The 27,237-nt window shown below is 40.4% G+C and overlaps 1 protein-coding gene across 5 annotated transcripts in view; it reads right to left on the bottom strand.

Annotated features, from left to right (window-relative positions):
- JAK1 (Janus kinase 1) overlaps window positions 1–27,237 on the bottom strand; it is a 127,959-nt gene that overhangs the window by 71,656 nt on the left and 29,066 nt on the right. Inside the window, exon 1 of one of the 5 annotated variants that reach the window (XM_045584503.1) lies at window positions 19,900–19,921. The exons of the other annotated variants lie outside the window; for them this stretch is intronic. The gene's annotated coding sequence lies outside the window, so the exon portion shown is untranslated. Of the gene's footprint in view, window positions 1–19,899; window positions 19,922–27,237 lie in introns of those variants that run through there. 5 annotated transcript variants of the gene reach the window in all.

The following is a 27,237-nucleotide window of genomic DNA, read 5'->3' as shown; positions in this document are numbered from 1 at the left end:
AAGGCTACAAATGCCAACAAGATAAAATCATATGAGTATATTCTGGTGAAGGGGATTCAAGCAAAGTGTTGTATGTCAGCTTCTTTCCAAGAGGCTAGCATAGAACTTTGCCCCTTTTTCTTAATCTCTTCTCTAAACTTCTTAAAGGGGAGCTTCCAATATGAATGGGATCATGAAAGATAGGAGGATTAAGTGGCAGGGCAGGAAGCCTAGTGGTTAAGTATACAAAGTTTAAAATCATACACCTGGGTCCTAAATCTGATTTTTCACTCAGGAGATTATGTTAACTTAGTCATGTTCCTAAATCTCTGAGCCTCAATTCCTTTATCTATAAAATGGCTTTAATAAATTGTGTTGGGAAAACTGGACAGGCACAAAAGAATGAAAAAGAGCCACTGTCTTACACCATACACAAAAATCAACTCAAAATAGATTATAGAGTTAAAAATAAAACTTGAAACCATAAAAATCTTTAAAAAAAAAAAAATTGAAGAATGAGTAGGGATGGCAAAGACTTGGAGGACCACACATCATAATTAAAATTCCAAGAGCAAAAGACAAAGAGAGAATATTAAAAGCAGCAAGAGCAAAGCAGGTAGTTACCTAAAAAGGAGCACCCATTTGATTGTCAGATGATTTCTCAACAGAAACTATGCAGGACAGATGGGAGTGGCAAGAAATATTCAAAGTGATGAATAGCACGAACCTACAACCAAGATAACTCTACCCAGCAAAACTATCATTCAGAATTGTAGGTCAGATAAAGAGCTTCACAGATAAGAAAAAGCTAAAGGAGTTTATCACCACCAAACCAGGATTATATGAAACACTGAAAGGTATTCTTTAAGAAGAGGAAGAAGAAGAATAAGGTAAAGATAAAAATTATGAACAACAAATACTTATCTATCAATAAGTGACTCCAAAAATCAAGTGAATTAAAAATCTGATGAACAGAATAAACTGGTGAATATAACAGAATCGCAGGCATAGAAAGAGAGTGGACTGACAGTTCTCAGGGGGAAAGGAGTGTGGAGGGTGTGGGAAGAGACTATAAAAAAAATTGTACACCTATGGATGAGGACAGTGAGGGGATAAGGACAGAGGGTGGGGTGGGAGCTAGATGAAGGGAATCTATTGGGGGGGGTGGGGAAGAAGAGGAACAATTGTAATAATCTGAACAATAAAGATTTTAAAAATAAATAAATAATTTTTTTAAAAAAGGGAATAATACTAGCTCATCTCCTAGTGCTGGTAGTAAAGTCTATGACGGGAATAAAAGGACTGCAGGATTGCTTCTGTGACAATAACTCTAAATGACACCTTTATCATGAAAGTTATGCTAACACCACCCACTTATACTCTAATCAACACATATGACTCAAGAGTCAGAAATCATGTCCAATGTAACTCCATCATACGGATTACTGCAATCAAAAGCTAACTTGAGTTATCTCCCTGGCACATCCCACACTCTTGGGAAAGTCACCAGTTCCTGGAGGACAAGAACAAGATCTTCTCTTTTCTATGGCCTAAGGGAATAGCTGGCACAGTGCTCTGAAAACTAATAGGTATGCATTTGTTCAAATTATTGAAATGCTACTATGTGCCAAGCACTGTACTAAGTGTTATAGTGAGGAAAGAAAAAGACGAGATTCTTTAATACAGAATTACACATAACTTTTTGAAATGTTGATTTAGTCAACGAATCTAAACCAGAAAATGTCATAGCCAGGAATGATAATGATTAATTCATTCAACCTATTCATATTATAAATGTGGACAAGGACGAAGAGAAGTTCAGTGGCAAGCTCAAAATAAATGTAAGGATTAGTTTAAATTAGCATTCTCAAACTATCTTCTAGAACAGTGGTCACCAACCGGTGGTCCGTGGACCACTGGTGGTCTGTGAGGTCCAAAAGGTTGGAGACCACTTTTCTAGGACAATGATAATTATTCTCTACACATATTGCTCAGAAAATGGGAAGAGAAAAAAGTGAAGTCCACAGTGAAATAAATTGGGAAAACACTAGTAAACCAAAACTAAACAGTATTTTTAACAAGAACTCTCAATCTTTAATATGTTAATAAATGTAGTGAGTATCTAACTTTTGAAAATTATTTGACCTAGGAACTTCTTTTTTAATGGAATATATATTTGGAAAAGTCTAAATCAGATGAACTTTATGCTCTCTTTCACCTTTTAAATCTATATATATAAAAGGCTAAGTGACCCTCTGACCAGTAGCTATGACTCACACTGACAACCAGGGGGCAGATGCTCAATGCAGGAGCTGCAGAGCTGCAGTGACTTGGCAGCAGCAGTTCTTGGCGCACCCCGGAACCAGAGAGAAGGGAACCTGATTCTGGGGTGTGTCACCCGAAAACCACCTTCTCTCAATCCAGGACCCCTCAGGGATCCAGTTTCCACTCAATCCCTGCAGGCCAGACTAAGGGACCCCACCTGCCAGAGGAACCCTGCTCACTCCACAGATGCCCTTCAAGCCACAGCACCACCCCAGGTGTGGCCAACTAGAGAGGGACAGCGAGAGGTTTGCTCCAGGGCATCTCCAGCCCACCTTGCCCAGTCCCACCCCACTGGCCACCTTCTAATTAATTTCCTTTCAATGTGCATGAATCCATGCACCAGGGCACTAGTTTTACATAAATTTACCTATAAGTATCAACCTCAGAAAACTCCCTTTTTTAGGAAAATAATTTAATATACCAGATTCTTTACAAAAGGCATTCATTCACCAATCTATTAATTCAATTATATTCACATTTTCTCTTTCTCCCTATCCCTCTTCCCCCAACCCCCTTTCTCTCACATGTCCTAAAATTGAATAAACATAAGCATAAGAATAAAATCTAAAATTCAAGTATAATCAAATCAGACTAAAAAGGTACTCATAAAAGTGGGGGAGCCCTAGCCACTGTGGCTCAGTTGGTTGGAGCATCATCCCACAAAGGAGAAGGTCCAATGTTCAATTCCCAGTCAGGGTATATACCTAGGCTGCGGTTCGATCCCCAGTCAGGACATATGCAATAGGCAACCAAGCCCTGAATCTCTCTCACTTCATTCTCGTTCTAGTTCTCTATCCCTCCTCCCCTCCCTAGGAGGAGGAGGAGGAGATCAATTTTACAAAAAGTCGGGGAGAACAGGGCATTTTTGCAATGTCACCTCAAGCAGGTGTTCTGGAAGGTAATGCCAGGGCAAAGTTACATTTTCCCATTTCTCAATAAGCCAAACACCTGGAGAAAGTCATTGCGATTCTGAAAATAGCAAGTGGGCACACAAAAAATAACCCAAGGGGAGGTGGGGAGACGGAGAGGGGCACACTTAGGAAACAGTGGAGGCACCTTTCCCAACTCTGTCCCAAATGATCCTCTGCCTTTATTTGCTTGGCTGTTTTGCCTTTTTCCCCTTCAACCCACTTGATTTTCCTGTTTTTAACCCAATCTTTTTGCAAGTCTCCTCTTTTCACCGTGTGATTGGATGAGTTATTTGACACACTGGCAGCCAGCCACCAAGTCTTCCCAGAAGAGAGCCCACTTTTCCGGAAGCCCTGCCTCGTTCCCAGTAACGGGAGATGACAGAAGGGAGGTGGCAGAGAGAGACGATGGCAGGTTCAAACAGCTTACTAAGATTCGGGAACTCAAACAGATATCTGTTCACAAAAGCAGACATCAAAGTGTATCCAAGTTATACTAAATACACAAACGTTTTCACGCATGTGCCAAATGTTAGAGTTAATTTTTTTGAGAATGAAAATTCTGTTGACGGTAATAGCTCATGAGCCCTCTGCTGTATAAATAATTTCTTGGACCGATAAAAGCATAGGATTAAAGCATATGTTGTGTGGTAGGCCTGTTGTAAATTTTTCCAAACAGCCTCCCCATCCCAGTAACATAACCTACACGTTGGGAACCTCTGCTATATACCAAATTCACACACACATACCTCACCAATAGCAAGCAAACAGATTTTCAGAAGAAAAATTAAGTAGAAAAATGAATTCCTTACCCATCTTCCCCTACTCCCATATTTATTTATTCAATTAAGCAATAAAGAAATTCCCAGTTCTATTCATGAATATCATCTTATATGGCCCTTATAATAATTTTGAGAGAGAAGTCCAGTTCTAGCATCCTCGGTTTCGGAGGGTGGAGGTGCCTCCATTTTCCAATCTCTAAATGTTGGTGGGCTCCAGGATTCAGACCTTGACCTTCACCTTTCTCTATCCACACTTACCAACAAAACAATTGCACCCCGTTTTATGACTTACATGCCATTTACATGCTAACAATTTCCCAACTTCTAACTCAGAATGTCCATCTCAAATACCCAATTACCTCTTCAACATCTCCCCTTGGAAATCTAATGAGCATCTAAAGCCTCCATAAAAAGCAACACTTGATTTCTGCAACAGCACACATCACTTTTCTCTCTCCCTCTCCCTTCCTGAAATCAATAAAAATACTTTTTAAAAACCAAACATATGCACTGTAATCACAATCAATTTTTATGAAACCCTTAAAAATAAAATCTCTATTAAGCCATATATGACTAGTTTTTGGGAGGATTCTTTTTTCTCAGGGTGATGATCTTCTCAAAATGACATCATATTGGGCTGTATCCTTATTCATTTTAACATGGAGAGGTCTTTCTACTGAGCCACATTTCCAGGCACCCTATTCTTCTTTATGTATTCCACTATTCAAGCTTTCAACACATTCAGGCAATTCTTCTTCCTCATCTGTTCCTATGAGTAAAAGTTTTACTGTGCAGATTGAAAAAGAAACACATCATGTTTTCTTATATTAGTGCATTTGAGAGATGGCCCCAAAGGCCCCAGTACAGAAACAAGTAGTTAAGGCCCATATCTTTCTGAGTTTTCACGGTTTTACTCCTTTAAGCAGCAAGATGCCCTTTGAATAATTTTAATCAGACATTCCAATTGCTGCATTTCATTCCAAACTTGCTAAAATGTTCATGGCATATATACACACCCACACTTTGTGTAAATATTCAGTGTACACTGTATTTGTAAATATAGTCTTGTGAGATCTGAATGTTTGCATACCCCACCCCACCACCCCCCAAAAAAATTCCCAAGTTGGAAACCCAACACCCCATTGATGGTGTCAGGAGGCAGGACCTTTGGGAGGTGATGACCACATGAGGGTAGAAAGAGTTTATAAAAGAGTTCCCCAGAGCTCTCTTGCCCCTTCTGCAGAGTCAAGACACAAAGGAAGTCTGTGACCTAGAGGAGAGTCCATACCCTACCATTCTGGCACTGTGACCTTGCACTTCCAGCTTCCAGAATTGTGAGAAATAAATGTCTGTTGTTTATAAGGTTCCCAGTCTCTGGTATTTCATTATAGCAGCCCAAACAGACTAAGACAAAACTCTATGCATAGAAGGAGCTGTGTAATTAGACGTGGCTTTTCTCCAGCTTGAAAATCAAGCAAGTATTAAATTCCCAGCCGAGGTCACAGGCTTCACCAAACTCGATTCATCACAAGCCCAGACCACTGAAACATTACTGGCAACATAACAGACACAGAGTAAGTGGTTGCTGGGTCAATCAAAGAAGGAAGGAACAGACAGAGGACACAAGAACTGAGCTTCTACAGTTACTGCTGTTCAGCGTTATGCTAGCAACTGCCATGTTTTTAGTTCTCCTTACTACAATGAAATGACTGGAATGCAATAGAAGACACTCCAATTAAATTGTATGTCTTATTTTGTTTTTCTCCAAATTGGAGCTTGGTATTTTTTTTAAAATATATTTAATTGATTTTTTACAGAGAGGAAGGGAGAGAAATAGAGAGCTAGAAACGTCGATGAGAGAGAAACATCAACCAGCTGCCTCTTGCACACCCCCTACCAGGGATGTGCCCACAACCAACGTACATGCCCCTGACCGGAATCGAACCTGGGACCTTTCAGTCCGCAGACCGACGTGGAGCTTGGTATTTCATGGTGTGTTTCTTTTCCTGGTGTGAAGGCAGCTGGTTTGGCCAACAGTGGCTTCACAGGGGAGCTGTTAGTAAGTAAGCTGGCACATGCATACCACTTGGTCTGAGGTGATTAAGAAAAGAAGGTTTCAGGGGCAGAAGTGTCTGAAAGTCCATGAGGGTGGAGAGGTGTTTAATAGAGGGGAGAAGATGATGTTAAAGGGAAATTGGTGGGTGATTGAATACAAAAGTTTTAGGATGGAAAGAAAGGGAAGAAATAGACAAGGAAGAAAGGGTAAGTTGAAGATTGAAGTTGAGAAAACTGAAAGGGAAATGAAAATGGGTATTTTCAGAATGAGGAGAGATAAGGAGAGATAGTATAAGAGAAGCCTTTAGAGAAAAGAAAATGGATATTCTAATCCAGGTCAAATTTTTAATTTTCAGTCCTTATCCTCACGTTAATGCTTCAATACACTGGTATTACTGACTTCTTATCTAAGAGCTTTAATAAGTAATATATGGAGCTATTCTGTTTTATTTAGCCTTTATTCTGTGGGGAGGTGACTTCTCTTCAGTGGGATGGTACATTAATGTATACTCATTATGACTCCAAGGCATTTCAGGTCTCTTCGTCACAAAAGTTCCTGCTCTCTCAACTCCAAACAGTTCCATGAAAATAATGCTGAGGCTATAATGCTATCTTCATATTGGTTACTTATTTAACCTCGCACTTAACCCACAAGATTCAAAGGCAGTTTAATATTTAATAAAAAACGTATTTTAAAATGTTTTAAAATAATAAAACTTCAAGAACAAGAAAATCGTAACATAGAACAGAAACCCAAGATGGGAAATAGTAATTGTAAGCTACGGTTTTCCAAACAGACGAGCCGCCAATTTGTCTCCAAGTTTCCTAGGGGTCAAAAGGAAAAGGAAACCTTGACCAAAAACATTATTTTCACTGTCAAAGGGGGGACGGGGAGAGGGGGAGAGCACCAGTTCTTTGAAGAAAGGAAATTCTTTTTCTGGCCTAGTTTTAAAACAATTTTTTTCTGAGGAGGGAAGCGGGCATTTGAAATGATTTCTGTAAGCTTGTGTTGTTTTCCTAATTACTCAGAAATTTGTGCTATACTTGGGAATATCTACATAGGAGATATATATATATATATATATATATATATATATATATATATATATATATATATATATCAAGCAGGACATCAGCCTAAAAACTGTATTTCTCTCTTTTTCTCTTCTTTTTTTGTCACTTCCCCCTCTGTGCTTTCTCTGTCTTCTCCTTGCACTTAGCATTTATTGCCTTAAGACACATCAGTCAAAATGGGCAATTCAAGTGTCTAAAATGCTAAAACCATGACAAATCTAGAAAATTATTCAGGAGTGGAGAGACAAACCATTCTTATCCAGTGATCAATCTAGTTAGAGAGATGAGATTGTCATAAAACTGAAGAAAATTACCAGAAAATATCTAATAAATATAAGATTATATGGTGAGGGAATTGGGTCTACAGAAATAAAGCCTGAAACCTTCCCACTGTAACAAATTAAGAGTGAACATTATGGACAGGTGTTGAGGACAGGTGACCAAGTAATTTATCATCAAAACTGGGACACCTACCCTGGTGGTTTGGGTTAGTGGTGTCAGCCCCTGGACTGCACGTTAGCAAGTTCAAGTCCCAGCTCCAATCTGGGTGCCAGCAAGAGACAGTCAATGTATCTCTTTCACACTGATGTTTCTCTGTCCCTCCCTCATCCCTTCTCTCTTCCACTCTCTCTAAAAAATCAATAGAAAAAATATCCTCATGCAAAGACTGAAAACAAAAACAAACAAACAAAAACAACTGGGTCACCTAAGAGTTAAAGAGAGTGCTATTAACAATGACACCCTGCCTTAACATGTTTGGCTCAGTGGATAGAGTGTCGGCCTGCAGAGTGAAGGGTCCCAGGTTTTTTTCTGGTCAAGGGCATATACCTTGGTTGCAGGCACATCCCCAGTAGGGAGTGTGCAGGAGGCAGCTGATCAATTTTTCAAACTCTCTATTCCTCTCTCTCCTCCTCTCTGTAAAAAAAAAAAAAAAAAAAAAAAAAAAAAATCTATAAAATATATGTATTTTTTAAAATTACACCCAACAACAGGCATAATCCAGGGCCATCCTGCGAGCTCATCATGGTTTTACATTCCTACCAACTATACTATATTTCTTCATTTTACCGCCAACAACATCATGTAAAATGGAGAAGGCCAATATTACTTCCAATTTTCACGTGCCAAAGAGACTAAATAACCAAATCCAGTTTGCAAAAGTCTACTGTTAACCCAATACCTTCCACTAAATAATCTAATGACCCAGATCAGGCAAATATTAATGATATGAACCTATCTAAGCTCTTTCTTTCAGTAATAGTGCTAACAGTTGAAGACATTTTCAAATTTAATGAGACAATATCTTCCTTTATGCTTTAAATGCAAATATATCTGGATTTATGTTTTGAGAATATTACATTTATAACTGGATATTTTTATTGTTCATGATTTCACTTTATTGTTCATGATTTTTTTTTATTGTTCATGATTTCATTTTATTGTTCAATATTCTTTGTTACTTCATTTCAAATAACCTAAATATAAGCAAGGCTCCTAGGTAAGAATAATATAGAGGCATGATGAACTTAAATTCAAAAATCTCATAATATTGAATTCAACTTAACTCAGTTAATTCAGGCTCTCCGTTTTATTTTGTTTTTCGTAAGTGCTTGTTTCATTTTTTTATTCATTCTTCTTTCTTTTCCTTTTTTGAAAAAAATTATTGTTTAAAGTATTACATGAGTTTCCTTTTTCCCCCACTGACCCTCTGGCTGGCCACTCCCACCTCCCAGCACATGCCCTTACCCCCCTACTATCTGTGTCCATTGGTTAAGCTCATATGCATGCAAGTCCTTTGATTGATCTCTTACCCCCTCCCCACTGCCTTCCCTCTGAGGTTGGACAGTCTGTTCAATGCTTCTATGTATCTGGTTCTATTTTTGTTCATCAGTTTATGTTGTTCATTATATTCCACAAATAAGTGAGATCAAGTGATATTTATCTTTCTCTGACTGGCTGATTTCACTTAGCATAATGATCTCCAGTTTCCATCCATGCTGTTGCAAATGGTAAGGATTCCTTCTTTTTTTATAGCAGCGTAGTATTCCATTGTGTAGATGTACCCAGTTTTGTAATCTACTCATCTGCTGATGGGCACTTAGCGGATTTTTTCAAAACTTAGCTATGGTAAATCGTGCTGCTATGAACATAGGAGTGCATATATCCTTTTTGATGGGTGTTTCTGTTTTCTTGGGGTATGTTCCTAGAAGTGGGATTATTGGGTCAAATAAAAGTTCCATTTTTAATTTTTGAGGAAACTCCATCCTGTTCTCCACAGTGGCTGCACCAGTCTGCATTCCCACCTGCAGTGCAGGAGGGTTCCTTTTTCTCCGCATCCTCGCCAGCACTTGTCATTTGTTGATGGTAGTCAGACTCTCCATTTTAATACATTAACAATAATCTGTTTCTATTTTCTGATCCTAAAATGAGTATGCTGTGCCATCACCTACCCTACATTAAGTAACAAATGATTTGAAAATGTTTTAGAATTACTGAATTATAAAATTATTGGGTAATAAAGTCGCCTAATGTAGTAATTCTCAACATAGATGTACATCAGAATCACCTGGGAGCTTTTAAAATACTACACTATATATCTTAACAGATGGAGACACTGGATTTCATAATATTCACCATCTGTTTATTATTTGTTAAAAGCTCTGCGTAAACTAAAACTAAATGGACCTTGGTAAAGGCTAAGGATCAGATGCCCAGATCAAATGCTTTAGTTATGAAGAAAACTTGAACACATTTCTATGACTAAAAGTACATTTCATAATAGCTACAAATAAATTCTGATTATTAGTTAAAAATAAAATAAAGATAAATACTATACTATTCCATACTGAACCTTGTACCTACTGAATCAGAAACCTAGAAGAGAATATTGTTTAAACTTTTCAGGTGATTCTCAGGCCCAGCCATTCTGATTCCAATCCAAATCTGGCCAACCTAAGATTTCCAAGGTAGATGAAGGCATTACAGACCCACCAGCAGCCACACAGTTATGTCATTCTACTCTCTCCTCAGCAACCCACACAATTGCTTTCTATTAATTGTCTTTCCCACTCTGCAATGCAGCACGATGGGCAGCTGAGGACCTGCACACTGCAATCAGAAAGCTGTTGAGGCAGATCCTATTCGCTCTTTCCCCAACGCCCTCACAGACGTCTTCTGAGTTAGCTCACGTCGAAAGATAATAATGGTCATGATCATAATGACAATAAAAGCTGACATTTGCTAAACACTTATTTTGCCAATAGCTGTGCTAATCGCTCTGCATGCATGAGCTCAATCTCCACATTAACCCACATTAAAGTGGGACTATTCTCATCTCCATTTCACATTATGGGAGAGGTTAAAATAGCTTTGCTAAGGTCATACCACCAGGAAATAACAGAAAAATGACTTGAACCTAAGTCCGATGCTCTTCTCAATACACCTATCAACTAACCTAAAGCTGTTCTGAGTCCTTCACATTCAGGCTGCACACCATAGCCCAGAACCCCACAATGGTCTTAATAGAAGAAGCTCTTGGATTTCTATTAGCCAGAAACAGAAATGTAAACATTAACAACAGGAAAGAAAAGGAAAGATCCATTTCTGAAATATAAGCTGTTCCTTACAAAAGTGCTTCTGTAAGGAATCAGCAGTCCTTCTGGAAAATGAAACATTTAGACTTTGAAGGTGCAGCAAAGGTGACTCTTCCAATGTGTAATTGGCATTTTCCTCTCTGCCTCGTTGGAGAGAAATGGGATTTAATATTTCACGTGAAATCTCACACTTCAAGTATTTCTTCCTCCTTAGTTGCTCCACTGGATAAAGAAGAATGATTCTCTACATGCATGTGTTTGTTATGCTGGGTAGAGACATGCCTGGAATTTATGGTCACACTATTGATGGCAGAATTCAAAGACAACAAAGGACAAATCAATTGCTACAGATTCACTGAACACAAGAGCTCAGTCTGGTTCAACAAACATTTTCTGTGTGCCTATTATATGCCAATCTTTATACTACGAACTGGTTATATGAAAATAAAATTCCTCCCAATCAGAAGCTAACTGGAAGAACTGACTAGTCAAGAGTCACAACTAAATCCAATTACAAAATAATATGTATGGCAGGATCCTATCTGGATGGATGGATGGATGGATGGAGTATACTGAAGTGTGGGTGTGGGAGCAGAAAGTATAATTCTCAAGCTCTACATAGGGGTGGATCAGGCAAGGTTTCATAGGGGAGATTTGCAGAAAAATAGTAGGTATTAAACAGGAGAAACAGGTGGGGATGGAGCCAGCACTTTTCACATAGAAATAAAAGCACTTGTAGAGGGCACAGATTCAAAAGAACATAACAGAGACTCTTCCATAAAATGCAAGATGGTGCAGTGCATGAGGCAGTGGGTGGCCAGAAATGGGGCTAAAATGGCGGGGAAAGGCAGACCATGGTCAACCCTCTATGCCATTCTGAGAAGCCAGGAGTTTATAGCAAAGGCCAGAGGAAGCCAATAAATATTAACCTTTGAGAAGGACTAATACGTATAGGTCATCTCAGGCAAGCAGGAGCTAGAAGGTAGAGAGACCGGCAGTTAGGACTCATGGAATGCAATACAATGGTCCAAATAAGAAACGATGTCAAACCGAAGAGTGACAAATATTTATGCATCCCCTACCTCAGATAAGGGCTGGGCACTAAGGATTCAAAGATAAATAGGATTACTTGCTGCTTTATGGAAAGTGGGGCCCAACTGAAGGGAAAATTTAATATAAGAGAATTACTATAATATAAATAGTTTGATAAAAGGCTTAAATTAAACAACGGAATGTTTTCAGCTCTAAACACTTCAAGAACTGCTCAAGAGAATGATACCACAAAGTATACAAGTGGTGAACAAGGAGAAATGAACAGCTGGGTAGAAAAAAAAACCTGAGACAGAATTATTCAAGGTTGACCTCTTAAGTGTGTTTAAGGATAACTAGGTTTTGGACTAATATATCTATTGTAAAACACAACTATAATTAAAGTAGTACAACTTGGGGCAAGTGTGATGGGAGAGATTTTTCCTGAGTACATGATGAAGCACAATACCAGTCAATGAAAAAGATACAGATTTTAAACCCTGAGTTCAAATCTCATTTATTGGCTAAATGACCTTGAGACAATTATCTTACTTGCCTCTTCAATGTAAAATGAGAACAACCACACCTATAGTATTATGAAGAGTAAATGAAGGATTCCTGGTTATAATGTCAGGATGAACACAAGTATCCAATTTCATTCCCTTGAAACCCCACTAAACTATGTGTGTGTGTAACAGCAAATATATCTATTTGTTTTAAGACCAAAATCACAACTATAGATGGGGAATGGGAGAGGGGAAAACTGCAACTAACTTTGGGAGCTGGCAATTAGATGAATATGTAGAAAAATGACTTAAGTAACCAATGAAAACTGAATCCCAAGCTGACAATGGCAAAAGCTAAAGCCACAAACATCACAGAAATCAGAAGGAGTACCAGCATTTGGGGTAAAAGAAGAGAATTCCCCTGCCGACTCCTCCATCCCAACGAAAGTCTAGAATAGCACTATCCAATAAAATTTTCTGCAAAAATGGAAATGTTTCCTATCTGCTAAGCCAAGTATGGTAGCCAATAGTCACATGTGGTTTCTAGAGCTTAAAAATGTGGCTAGCCCAAAAGAGAAACTGACTTCTTAATTTTAATGTTTAACAATTTAAATATAAATGGCTATTATGTGGCTAGTTGCTAAGGCATCACAGGTAGATTTTTATTTTTTTTTCTGGAGAGGATAAGACAGAAGATCCTGAGACTAGAGATGCCAGGCAAAGCATAGGAACTGTGCACAGGCGGACTGTGTCTGTACACACAACGAAAGCAGAGGGCGTGGATGCTGCAACCTCCACCCTCTTTCCCACATGGCTCTAGAAATTCTGGTAGCTGGTCCTTGATCCTCCGAGCAAGAGATTTAAACTCTTTTCTGAAGAATGTTACCATCTCACAGGAACAAACATAAAGATACTGATATTGGGGTCCCCCAATTAAATGGCCCACTCAAGTCACTCGTCTGCCGAGTTCCTGTTCAAAGTTCACAAGCCCCACGCACAGGCTCAGCTTTCCCCTCATGTTTAGCCATGAACAGACAGCCAAGATCAACAAATGACTGAGGAAAGCCTCCAACGCAGACAGAGACAGAAAAAAAAAGCAACTCGGAATAAACAAAGATTATTTACACAGAGAAAAAGAACTTCAAGGTCTTCGGAGAGATAAAGGAATGTGTTTTATTTATGAAGCAAGACTAAGTTTTATTCTTTCAAAATAAAATTTCAGAGAAAAAGCAACTCTTAAATATTAAAATGAAAAGTAGGACTGGAAAAGAGCCCAATAGAACACCCTAGGTTGATGGAAATCTATATTTTGTTGTGGGTGGTGGTTGCCTGAGTGTATACAATTATCAAAACTACATGAAATAAACACTTGGGCTTGGTGTATGTAAATTACATTTTTATATAAATTATATCTTTATTTTTTAAATTTCAATAGAAGGATTTGAGTATAAAGTTTGGGAAAATAGCTTTGCAAAGAACAGCTTGAAAATGAGAGGAAGCACAAGAAAATTAAGAGTTATGATCCAGAAAGTTGAACATCTGGGTAGGGTATAAGGAGTTCCAAAAGACAGAGAAAATGGAGGGGGAAAAAACTTCAGTCCACAGGTCGACCCTCTATTCACTGAACAAAACCAGCTAGGGCTTCTTTTTTCCCCCAATTTAAAAAGTTGCTTCCCCAAGACTCTAAATGAACTGAAATAATCAAAGTCCCTAATAAATGAAAGATCTTTATTAGATGCCCATTAATTATTGATTACCCTCTCTAGCTATCCAAATCCTATGATTCTTTAAAGATCATCTTGAATGGCAGCAACCTCTGAAGCCTTATCTATAAAATAATCTCCTTGACTTTTATTTCCAGTTTGTGGCATTATTTACTCATAATCTATGTCTGCTTAGCTAGGTTGAAATCAATTTTTAGAAAAATAATCCCTACTTTTCCTAATGAGTATTTCCTCTTTCAGCCTTCCATTATCTATACTAATAATAGAGAAACATGCAAATTGTCCGGGATGCAGTCACAGTAACAGTAATAACCAAACAGCAGGCTGCGTGGGGTGACCAGGCCAGCAGGAGGGTTAGTGAGGGACAACCAAATGAATGACCAGCAGGGGCAACCAGGCCGGAGGGGGAGAGGCAGTTGGGGGCAACCAGGCCAACACGGGGGGGGGGGGGGGGGGGGGGGGGGCAATTGGGGGTGATCAGGCAGGCAGGCATGAGCAGTTAGAAGCCAGCAGATCTGGATTGTGAGAGGGATATCTGACTGCCAGTTTGGAGAGGCTGCAGGTTGGGCTGAGGGGATCCCCTCCCCATGCATGAATTTCATGCACTGGGCCTCTGGTCTACTATAAAACACAATGATGGCCCTAAGTCAAATGGGAAGGGGGCTTATTGGCACACCAGTTTCTCTCAGGAGAAAGTCAAGTTCTTAGATGAGGTCCTTCTATCACTTAATGCCTTCCACTCCCAGTACCTACCTAGCACTGAGCCTGGCACAGAGTCAGAACTCAAATGCCTGTTGATAAATAATTAATGAAATCAGAAGAAAAAGGATTACTAAATATGAATAAACTAATAAACGAAAAAGTAGCACCATATGGAAGATAAAAGTCACTGTGATCATAACTGATTAAATGAGTCAAGAAACATTTTAAGCATAAAGAGGTGATGTGGTATTAAGAATAAACCTTGGGGGGAGGGGTGGCCAGGGACAGCAGACAGTGGCTTAAACTAAGTGAAGCATGATTTTAAATGGGATAAATCGGTAGTTGTGGAGGTGGCCTTCTTGCCCAACAAGGTGACTCAATCTTGGTTGAGTCTATCTGCTGGCAGCTTGATGTGGACTGAGTTCTAAACCTGCTCCTGCCATGATCTAGCTTTAGGCCTTACACAAGTCAGGGAACACCCCTCTGGGCCTCAGTTTTTCCCATTGTAAGATAAGTGACCTTGAAAACCTCCTGAAGGCCAATAGGATTGTAGGAGTTATATGTTCCTTTCTGATTCACTAAGGAAGAGTCAGAGCAATCCAGGAGTATGCATCTAATCAAAACTGTCTCTAATGTCCTACTGGTGGGGAAATTAAAAGCCAGAGTTTCAAATGCAGGTGCTTTTACATGGAGTCACATTTTAAAAGCTTTTTATAAATGTTATGCTTTAAGACAGTTAAATGCAGTGACTTTTAGCCTGAAAACCGCTAAAGCTAAGAAAAATAATGTAACTTGAACACATGCCCATTTCTAATATGATTCCATTTTTTAAAGTAACTCATAAATGTGCATGACTCATATATCTGAATATTATGATACGTTCCTTTATCATTTCGTCTTCTGGTGCCAGTAATCCCACATTACAGAGTGACAAAGCCCTTTAGTAAGTGCAGCGTGTGCTTCTGGCCACACTCCAAACACCAGCACAGGACTGCAGCATTAGGAAAAAACCCAAGTGAGGTTCTCTGGGCTTTGGAATACTGGACCTCTAGTCAGTGGCCAAATATGAGACTCCCCTCACCTCTCCATGCACAGACACCTAGACTTTTGATGCTGGAAACCCTAACAATAATTCTCCTTCGGGCTTATAGAACCCTTTTAAGTTTACAAAGCACTTTCACTTAGCTGATTCCCAATGCTTTCCAATGATCCACTAGAGTGTTTATGGCAGATGGTACTGTACCCATTTTACAGGTGAAGAAACAAGGGTTCAGAGTGTTTAAGTGACTTCCCCAAAGGTATTCAGCTAGCAAGTGGTGACACGGAGACTTGCGCCCAGGTCATCCCAAACCAAAACCTGGGCTCTTCTCACCAAACTGCTATGTGGTGTGGCTTACGAAAGTGGTCAAAATAAAATCAGTTAAAACCCTTGAGATTTTACTTATGGGGGCAGTTCGATCCTTTGTAAACTTATGGGAGTAGTTCAATCTTTTGTGAACACAGTCAACCATAAAAATTATTCTTAAACTTCATTCTCTCTTTCCTATTTATCACCTATACCTCGGGTTGCTGGAGTTATCATCTCTAAGAAAGTGTCAGCTAAAGAAAGCCAGTATTAAAACGGCTACTATTCCTCACTTGTTCCTATCTCTAAAATCACTAGTGAGTGAACCTTATTTCCAAAAAAGAACAAAGAGGTGACAAAGCTAAAATTAGAACCAGGCCCAGTGACAGTTCTATGGCTACATCCAAGCTTGTTCCCATCTTCTTTCTTTCTCGTTCCTCACAAAGTGGATCTGGAGGACCTCAGAAGCCTAGAAAGGGGACCAGGATAGAAATTCCAGAGGTGGGAGAGAGGCCAGCTAGGCTAGGAACTGAGACAGCCTACCAACGTCAGCTTGACTCCAGATGTGGTCCCTCTTCCGTTCCTAACTACGGAGACAAGTTTTGAAGCCTGCCCTCAGACCAGAAATGGCTAGCTGCAGCATGCAGTGGAGGCAAGAGATTGACTGGCCTCCGATCACCATGTTGGCAGGCAATGTGGACAGCTGGCAGTTCTTCCTGAGAAATGGAGCTTTCAGTCATCCTTTCAGTGACCAAAATTCCCTAGGCAGCCAAAGGTGTTGTTAGGTCCTGTTTTGATTGTTTCATATGAAGGAGAAAAAATACTATTAAATGTCCTGCCTAGTCAGTCATTTGAGAATAGCTAGCCAGATCATCCCTGTTTGAAAACAAGGTTTTTTCATTAACCTGACAGTCTTATCAGCAGCTACAATTAACTTCATTTTAGTTGGGGGACATGGAAATTCACTCTGTATCTTTATTATCAGAGTTAGTTAATTATACAAGAAGGGTTGGAATCCCGTCAGTTTATTAAGTCAGTTTTACAGGAAGTCACAATGAGGGGGATTCCAAAGCTAGTCTACCATCAGCAGTACACGCACCACTTAGGCTTCTCAGTTTACAAACTTTTTTTTTTTAAAGCGGACTAGTAACAATGTGAAAATATCGCCTACCCTTTACCACTTCAAACATTTAGTATGATTTAGGTTTTTGGTTAACCATGGTTGTCAAATGCTTTAAGTTGCTAAATTACTACTTGGGCTGTAACTTGTAATACAGTCACAAATTACATGCTAAAAACTTTGTTTAAAACACTCCATGTGTTGGGCCAAACGAGATCTGCCTTATTGGCTGGGTACAAAATGGTGAGTACTAAGCAAACTGATCATGACACCACTCCAGAAGGACAATATGACACAGGCCTTAAGGAGTGGTTTGGCCATCACACAAACCTGGGTTTAAGTCATGGCCCTGCTATTCAGGAGCTATGTTGCCCTGGGCACCTGAGTCTCTGAGATCAAGTTTCTGCATCTGTAATACCAATTCCCTCTCATCTAACTGATGCCTAGGACCAAGCACAGAAGAAACTATACATTAGGTACTAAGTAAAAGATACCTAGTAACCATTATGAATGTGAATTCAGAATATAGGCCAATGTGACCACTTGGTTAGTAATGGCATGGAAATCCAGGATAAGAAACAATTAAGAGCTTTTTCATATTCTACTCTCCTCTCTTCAAGGTCCACTCCACTATTATCTACGGTGTTTCCCCGAAAATAAGACATCCTCCGAAAATAAGACCTACTTACAGGTTTCCTTCTGAGTGAAATATAAGGCATCCCCTGAAAATAAGCCCCCATCTAGGCTAAACATGAGAGATTTGGTCCACTGATTCTGAAAGAAATGGAGTCACAAGAAATTCACCAGGAAATTCAGGAATTGGATTGTTATGATGATGTTCCAGAAGATGATGACATGATTGTCATTGAATAAATGAGTAAATTCTTGATACTGTAGGATTCACAGTTTGTCTGGTTTGTGTTGACTGGAACTTGTAATACAGTCACAAATTACACGCTAAAAACTTTACCGTATACAGGTAATAAATTTCCTTTATTTTCATTTAACAATAAATGTGTACCGTATTCTTCGTCATGGAAAAATAAGACATCCCCTGAAAATAAGACCTAGCGGATCTTTGGGAGCAAAAATTAATATAAGACACTGTCTTATTTTCGGGGAAACAGGGTATCTATATTAACTCCAGCCTACAATGACCGACACAACACAATTAGCACTTTATGAAACAGTTGATGTTTCCAGAATCACTATTTGGCTGGTCATAACACCTAACATTTAAGACCTTAAGGGGAAGAGTTCTCTGTTTCTCTAACTTCCAGCCTCACCGCCCATTCATTATTTTCACTGATTACAAACTATACTGAGACCACAAGCAATTACACAATACCATTTCATTAGAATTGCGGAAGCTTTAAAGTGCAAAACTCACTCTGCAACACTGTCAGACAACTTAAACATTTTAAACCTCTTTCACGGCCTAAACTGCTACGGTTCAGCTCTCATGGGGACACACCCACTGGTTGGCTGTGGTGACTATGACACAAATTAGAGTCCCTCAGGCTAAGATTCTCAGGCTCAGGGTACTGTGGACTAAACCACGGTAACCACTGCACATCCATTCAGATACACCCATTTTCTAGAACTTCAAAACCACCAGCTATAAACAACTCTTTCTTCAAATGAGTTTAGAACTGAAGCTACATCTATCATGACTTTAAACAAAACGGAGTTTTAACTCTCCCTACAGACTTATCTGCACTTGCCAATGCACTAGGCCAATGATTCTAAACAGTCTACTCCCCCCTTTTTTTTCTTCCTTAATTGATTTCAGAGAGGAAGGGAGAGGGAGAGATAGAAACATCAATGATGAGAAAGAATCACTGATTGTCTGCCTCCAGCATGTCCCTACTGGGGGTCAAGCCCGCAACCTGGGCATGTGCCCTTGACTCGAACCAAATCCGGGAGCCTTCAGTCCACAGGCAGACACTCTATCCACTGAGCCAAACCAGCTAAGGCTCTTCTTTTTTTATTTATTTTTTATTTTTTATTTTTTAAGGTATGTTTTGTAATGCTTCCTTTACTACCCTGAAATGAAAATCCAAGATAATATAAACTATTTACATGCAAAATTTCAAAATAACCAATATAATGTCCAAACTATAAATAAAAACAAGGAAATTTATAAGAATCTGTATTTCAACATGTAACTGCTGTCACGAGTACACTAGAAGACATAATCAAGTAGTCTAACAAAATGGAATAAGCATGAATGTAATAACTACAAATGCAGATATTCTGATGTGTTCTTACTGAAAACACAAAAACAAGCATATCAACACTGATAGCATGATGTATAAGAATAGTGAACAGCCTTTGGTAAAGTTCCAACAAAGTAAAACAGTATATTATTTATATAGTATAATATAATATATACATATAGTTCATTCCTAAAAAAAAAAAAATCAAAAAAAAAAAAATCAGGGTATAGCAAATACTACTTTATGTAAAACGAAATTAGGTTCTAGGCTCACAAAATTAAAAACAGGCTTTCCCCCTACAAGAATACCTAGAGACACATTTGAAAGTCACGTAGGCTATTACAAAGTGCTTTGCACAGGACTATCCCTGTGTACATTAAAGGAAATTAGTATTCCTGGCCATGCCTCCTAAGTGCCACAGGTACCCACCCCACCATCAACCAACAAAGCTCCACAGAAAGTTACTGAGCCAGCTCTAGGACAGGTGTTGCTTTGAGGTCAAGGGAAGTCTTATTGTCTTTCTGTTTCATGTACTGACCTTAGAACTATGCTTGGCTCCTACATGGGTGCTCAGTAAGTCTGAGGAAGTCAGCTTCTTCTGAAACTCCTCCATTTATTCTTAGGTAGCAGAAAAACAGAATCAATATTTTCAGTCAATAGGAAAACGGCAGCTAGTGGATTGGAATGTAAAACTGCTGACATTTCACTCACCATCAGAAACACTTTAAAACAGTGATCAGAAACACTTTAAAATAGCAGTCACCGACCTTTCGGATGTCACGGACAACCAGCTGGCGACCACTCCTTTAAAGGATGCTATTGTTCCTGCCCCCATAATGATAGCATAAGAGTAGGACAGCAAATTCACATCATGGCATGATGGCCCACTGAACTTTCAATTCCATCTCATAGTTTTGCCAACTATTTGGGCTTCCCAGCCTCAGAAATAAGGGAACAAGAAATCAGTAGGTTCAAATAGACTTCCTGTGGGTGCTTAGAACCTTCCACACGATGCAATCTGAGCACTTGCTATGTGCTTCAGGCAGGCAGTGCTAAATGCTTTTTTGACCCTTGTACAGTAACACAAGGCCTAAGGTCAAAAGCTGGAATCAGAGCCCTAATTCCCGCCCAAGTGCTCAGATGACGTAGCCAGCTCCAAAGCCTGTGCTAGTCTTAGTCTGCCACAACCTGCAAAACGCCCTGTTGGAAGGAGTGGGGTAGAGAAGCTTTCTACTGGAGTGGCACTGCTCTGCATGGATCTAGGAGCTGGGCAGGCACTTCCAGGTGGGCAGCCAGACAGCATGTCACACACAAGCCAAAACAAAAAATTCCTCTCTCTCACTGACTCAGCCAGTGGCCAATCTGAGGCTTGGAAGGAGTCCCAATTTAGATCTCAAAACCAAACTTTGGACACCAGGATACCACATTTTTCCTGATGCATAATAACTCAAAGTTTTAGGATGGCATCAAACCCTGCGGAATGCTGGCTCCAACCTATCATCACTCTGCCTATGCCTGGTTCCTGCTTCTCTCCTAGGAATCCCCAGTGCTGTTGCCCCCAACCCCTACTTTCCATCCTCTGGACAAATATTAGATCTTTGCTCATCTGATGGCTTGGAGGAAATGCCTCTCCTATCTGCTCTGTTTTATGTGAATCCTACTCACAATTCAAGTTCTACAATAAAGTTCCCTTCCCCTGCCTTCCCCCTCCTTATTCTCAAACTGAAAAAGACTGACCCCATTTCAGAGCCTTCAAAGAACTTTTCTCAGGCCTCTTACCCCACTCCTCCTTACATCTCAGTAATGAGGACACGTGACCCTTCCCTGGAGCTTTAGTTCCTTACTAGAGGCCTGGTGCGTGGTTTCATGCACACTGAAAGGAAATTAATTAGAAGGTGGCTTGTGGGGCAGGACTGGGCAAGAAGGGCTGGACACACCTGGAGCCAACCTCCCGCAATCCCTCCCTAGCCAGCCACACCTGGGGCAGCACTGGGGCTTGAAGGGCATTTGTGGAGTGAGCAGGGTCTCTCCAGCAGGTGAGGTCCCTCGGCCTGGCCTGCAGGGATTGGGCGGAAACCAGCAGTCCAACATCCCGAGGGGTCCCGGAGTGGGAGACAGCACTCTGCAAAGTTGCTGTCGCTCCTTAGCTCCTGCGTTGAGCATCTGCCCCTTAGTGATCAGTATACATCACAGCTACTGGTCAGAGTGTCTGTCCCCTGGTGGTCATTGCGCGTCATAACTACTGGACAGATGGTTGAATGATGGGACCATCACTTAGGCTTTTATATATATAGATTTGCTCCTGTATCCTCCCACAATACCATTTCCAATACCAGTATCACCACTAAATGTAAGGTCCACTTACATTTCGCTACCAAGGCCTGGCATGATCCAGCCTCCACTAGCCCTATAGCATAATAGATACAAGCACAGTCTGAAATCAGACTGCCTTTATTTGAACCTCTGCTCTATCATATACCAGCTGTGAAATCTTGTTTACGTTACTTAGCCCTGTGTGCCTGTTTCCTCATCTATGAAACAAAGATAATAATAGGAATTCACAGCGTTATCATCAGCATTAAAATAGTTAATATATGGGAAGGCATTCAGCACAGTGCCTGGCATATAGTATAGACTAAATAAGTGTTTGCTATTGTTATTGTCAGTGCTGCCTCAAGCCCTGATTCACATTTTGCTTCAAGTCCATACTCTGAGGTCCTCAAATATATCAAACTATTATACTACTCATCTTTGTTCAAGCTGCCTTGACTGCTCTTCACACACCAGCTCCTTACCCTTCTCATCAGTGTATCTCTTTCAGTCTAGCCAGGAGTCTGGCATATAAGTATTTGCTGGTACCTGCCACCTTCTACACAATAAATGCTCAAGAAGCATCTACTGAATTAATAAATGGGATCCTTAAGTTAATGCATTGATGGTCATTGTGGCTATGAAAACAGGTGTCCACCTGCAAAATGCTGTTTTCCATATTTGGTCAACTCTGAATTATCAATCAACCAAAACATCTGTTAAGCACCCACAGTGAGCAAATCTGCATGTTCTCTGTATACTGCAAAACAATAAAGCCATTGTTTTTGAATGGAAGATAGTAGGCAGGACCAAGACTACAGTATATGCCTGGGCATGGTGCCAAGAGAGCCCACCTGAAGTGAGGGAGTGATGGCTGAAATCCCGCCTGCCATCTGCTAGCCTGGCCTTGCTTCCTGGTGCAGGGCTGCCACACCCAGATAAGGCACTGTTTTCTAATTTTTTTATATATATTTTATTGATTTTGTACAGAGAGGAAGGGAGAGAGAGAGAGTTAGAAACATCAATGAGAGAGAGTCATTGATCAGCTGCCCCTTGCACACTCCCTTCTGGGGATATGCCCGCAACCAAGGTACATGCCCTTGACCGGAATCGAACCCGGGACCCTTCAGTCCCCAAGCCGACGTTCTAACCATTGAGCCAAACCGGGCTCGGCTGTTTTCTAATTTTTTAAAAAAAGGTAACATACAGGTCAGTAGCAGCCCTGAGAAAGATCAGTCTTATTTCTTAAGGCTGAGCCCCTGTACTGTGGGATTTTAATGGCATAAAAGGCAATGACTATTAAGAACACCCTCCCAATCTCCAGGTGCCGTTGAAACAGCCACTAAGGGGTGAAAGAATTCTATTCCCTGCGAAGCTTTTGATAATAACAAGAGCAGGGAGGGGTAGCCAGTCAGGTCACTACCACTTTTTAACTCAGACTAGTTTCTCAGATGAGCTACTATTTCTTGTCAGAGCAGAGAAGCCTGAAAGTGGAGGCCTGAGAAGACTGTTTTCGTGCAGCAAAGAGCTGGTGAGAAAGATTCAGAACAAGGAATACAGCCAGGAATGGCAAGCTCAGTCTGGGGACCCAAAAAACTTCACCCTCTTACCTGAGGCTAGCTCTCACAGCGTTCCGTGTGAGTGGGTACACAGGAGTGCATTCATACATCTATACATTCTATACACTTGCACACACAGAGGGAGAGAAGGCTGCTTCAGTTTCCCGGCTTCCTGACCCCTGAGTAAATCCTAACTGTTCAGCAGAGAAAAACAGCATAGAGAAGCATAAAGAGACCCAAGTATTCCTCTTAGCTTTTCCAATAACTTGCAGTGACTTTTGGAAATTCGCTTTTCCTCCTAGGCCTCAATTTCTCTCTTTATAAAATGAACAAAGCTGTACTATGTAACACATTAAATAAACTATGTTATTTTCAAGCAATGTTCTAAGTAACTAAAAGGTTCTGCATGCTATAAAATTCTGGGGGGGGAAATTTACTGAAATTCCCCCTTTAAGCAAAATTTTAACAATCTTTGAAATTTTAACAAACCCCACAAATTCAATTTTATAGCAAATTTTAACCCACTGAAGATCATCAATGTGTTCTTATTTTCTTTCTACAGACCTTGGAATAAACCTTCTCACATCAATTCTGAGCTTACAATTAAACTTCTTGTAAATATGGCACTGATTCTGAAGGAAGCTAGAATTCTTTTCTTTTTTTTCTTTTTTAATTCAGGCCTATCTATACTTTGCTCCCTTAAAATTGCTCAAGCAAGTCTACAACTACACACATGTTCGATTAAATGTCAGGCAAATCTCAAGGATAGCTGCTGGGCTCCTACTCTTATTACAGAGAAATAGTTATGCAATAACAAATTCATAAGAGTTTGCAATGGAATAGAAAGGGTGAACACACATTATCATCTCTCTTGCACTTATTATGCTACATTTTGGGACACTTACTATATATATTGGATCCTCTGGTAAGGTTTTTTTGTTGTTGTTAATTTACTGGTGTGACATTGGTTAATAATAACATTATATGAATTTTAAGTGTAAATTCTTTAATACATCATCTGTATATTTGCACTGTGTGCTCACCTTCTGGTAAGTTCTTTTTAAAAAAAAATAAAAAATAAAAACGATTTGAAAGAGAGAGAGAAGCTCTGACTTGTACCACTTATTCATGCATCCATTGGTTGATTCTTATGTGCCCTGACTGGGGATTGAACGTGCAACCTTAGTATATTGGAACACTCTAACCAACTGAGCTACCTGGCCAGAGCTAGTGAGGTTCTTTAATCTCAATGCTCACACTATAAGGTACATTTTATTGCAAAGCAGACCATAAAATAAATAATTTAGCCAAAGGTCACCTACCTAGGAAGTGTGAGGGTCAGGTTCAAACCTAACTCACTCCCTTTTGTATTCAACAAGCATTTATAATACTAAGCATCTACAATGTGCCTGGCATGGTGCTACATGCCAGCTCTGTTGCTAGGGTTTCTTTCAACTTTTTGTTGCCTTTCCCCCTCTTTTTCTTTATTATGGTAAAAACACTTAACATAAATTTACCCTCTTAACTATTTTAAGTGTAATTTATAGTACTGTTAACTATATAAATCTTGTTTTCATCTTGAAACTGTATAACACATTGAACTACTGCCAATTTCCCCAAATTTTAAAAACATTTTATTTTGAATGAATATACAAAGAGATCTCATATAACTGTGTCCAGCTTCTCCTAATAGTAACGCAGTGGCATTTTTCTAATTGGTAAAAATGGGATAATTGAGTCCATTATCAAATAATCCTAAGGGCCCAACTCTGTGCCAGGAAGTTAAGTAGCCTCCGCCTTTGACTACACATCTCTGTCCACCACTGACCGCTGACGCTGACTGCTCTCTCCCCTGCCCTGCCCCAAGGGTAGGATGAAGCAAAGGGAGAGAATTAAAAAAAAACCACCACAGTTCGAAGATTCTTCCTCCCAGTAAGAATTCTTAAGCCACTTCGGATGGAGCCTAAAGCCATAGAAAGATTTATGTATTTAAAATAAATATTGCAACTCAGGGAAATCTCAAATAACAGTGCATCAGTGTTAGCTAGAGGAAATCGGGCATCATGCTAAAAACTTATAACAACTCATTTAATTCTGAACCCGTGCATAAAGGTCTTAACCACTGTTGTCCCCATTTTATTAAAGAGTAAACCTGGGTGCAAAGAAGTTCAGTTTTACTCTAAGTTCTGGAGCTACTGCAACACTTCCCTTGTCTGGTTAAGAGGGATAACATAAGGCTCCCACCCCTCTGCTCTGAACTTCTAAATTCCTAGATCCCTGGTCTCAGGAAGTTACTTTTAATAACAATGGCCGCTATCCAGACCTGGGCTCTGACCAATCTCCAGCTCAGCAAAACCACTGGCACGTGCAGCTCTTTTCAGCCCTGAGTAATCTTTGTGTAAGTGTGAGTATCCATCTCTGTACTTACTGCCAGGGGAAGTGAAGAAACTTCGGATGGACTTGCACAACGCCACTTTAAAAGCAGGATCCCAAAAGGCCTTCCACAGCTGTTATGCCAAAGGACATTACCCACCTCCCACCAGCATCCTCCCCTCCCCATCCGTTCAGGCAACATGCTGACTGACACTCACTCTTCAAAAGGCAGTCAAAGGGCACACTGGACGCCCTTCCTTCTCAGGCTGCGTTATCACACTTTCTCCACAAAACTGCAGGGCCAGAATTCACCTCTAAGGATCCTTGTGTCTCTGACAACAGAGCAGGGTAGACCACAAAGGTGATCTATTTGCTTCATCAGACACGCTGGTCTAAAGGAAGTTTCTGCTTTCAAAGAATCCTTGGGTTTACCCTTAGGCTCACTTGGTTTCACACTGAAGTGACTAGCTTTGAATCATTCCAACTGGCCTCGGTCTGTAGAATTTCTAGGTACTTCAGAGAGTACAATTACTCTGTAAGGATGGACACGCTCAGTTAACACAAACACATTAACAAGGCACGGAGGCAAGGTCCTAACTCACAGGTCCACCTCTGAAACAGGGGAACTGGCAGAAAGTGACCCAGACACTATCAGCAGTCATAAACAGGAGGAAAGACAAATGCTGACCAAGCCCCAGGAAGGACAGGGGTATCTGAGGCGGCCAGAGAACACACGGGGAAATGGGAAAGGGCCAAAAGCAGCCTCTGTTCCTGGCCCCTGGTTGAGATCAGCGAGGAAGGCTTTCAGTGGGATCCCAAAAGGTAGCACTCCAAAGTCGAGTTTGGTCCTAAGAAACTTGCTCAATAAAATACACAAAGGCACAACAGACGAGGCTGTTTTTGAGGAAGTAAAAGCAAATGGCTGGCTAGGGGCAGCCATACCCAAAGGAACCAGGCAGTAAAGAGCTAAGGCGTTCTCTCACCAGCAGTACTTGGCATCAGTGCAAACAAAGTTGCCGTGACTCATCGTGATGAATTCATGTAACAATGAGTTAAAAAACAGAATATGAAGGGCTTGGCATTCCAGTTACCAATGAGATGTGTAGGGACCACATGAGAGCCCCCTCAACCCTGTTTCCAAGGCTTTGTCCTCCTGAGACGTTCCTGAAAGCTTTCCCACCTATCGGACCTGGAGAACTGTTTCATTCTCACCTTTTCCTGTGGGATCTTCCTGACTTCCGCAAACAAACGGAGTCACTCTCTTCTCTGTGCCTCCAAAGGACTTTGTGAAGCACATCATTACAACCTTAGCGTTCTTTGCATTGTAAATACCATCTACCAGGGGCTAACGCTGGTTTTATTCATTCTTTTTTTTCTCATAATCAGTGCCTAGAACAGAGTGGGTACTCAGTGGAAGAATGACTGTCCCCCCCAGCAGGACCATCCAGGTTCCCGAGGCCATAGCAATCTGTAGAAATATTTATGACCACTTATGAAATCGACTTCCTTGAAGACCAATATAGTCCCAGCCACGGGGGTGTGCATCAATCCCCTCCTGGATCCTCTCACACAGGAATGAGGGAGCTTCTCCCTGTCTGGCCTCTAGAAAGAGGAACGGAAATGCAGATGCGGGC

This window comes from Pipistrellus kuhlii, unplaced genomic scaffold (genome assembly GCF_014108245.1).
Source record: "Pipistrellus kuhlii isolate mPipKuh1 unplaced genomic scaffold, mPipKuh1.p scaffold_m20_p_2, whole genome shotgun sequence".
Taxonomy (NCBI): Eukaryota; Metazoa; Chordata; class Mammalia; order Chiroptera; family Vespertilionidae; genus Pipistrellus; species Pipistrellus kuhlii.
Note: the sequence above shows the minus strand (reverse complement) of the source record. Positions and strands in the feature narration are given on the sequence as shown.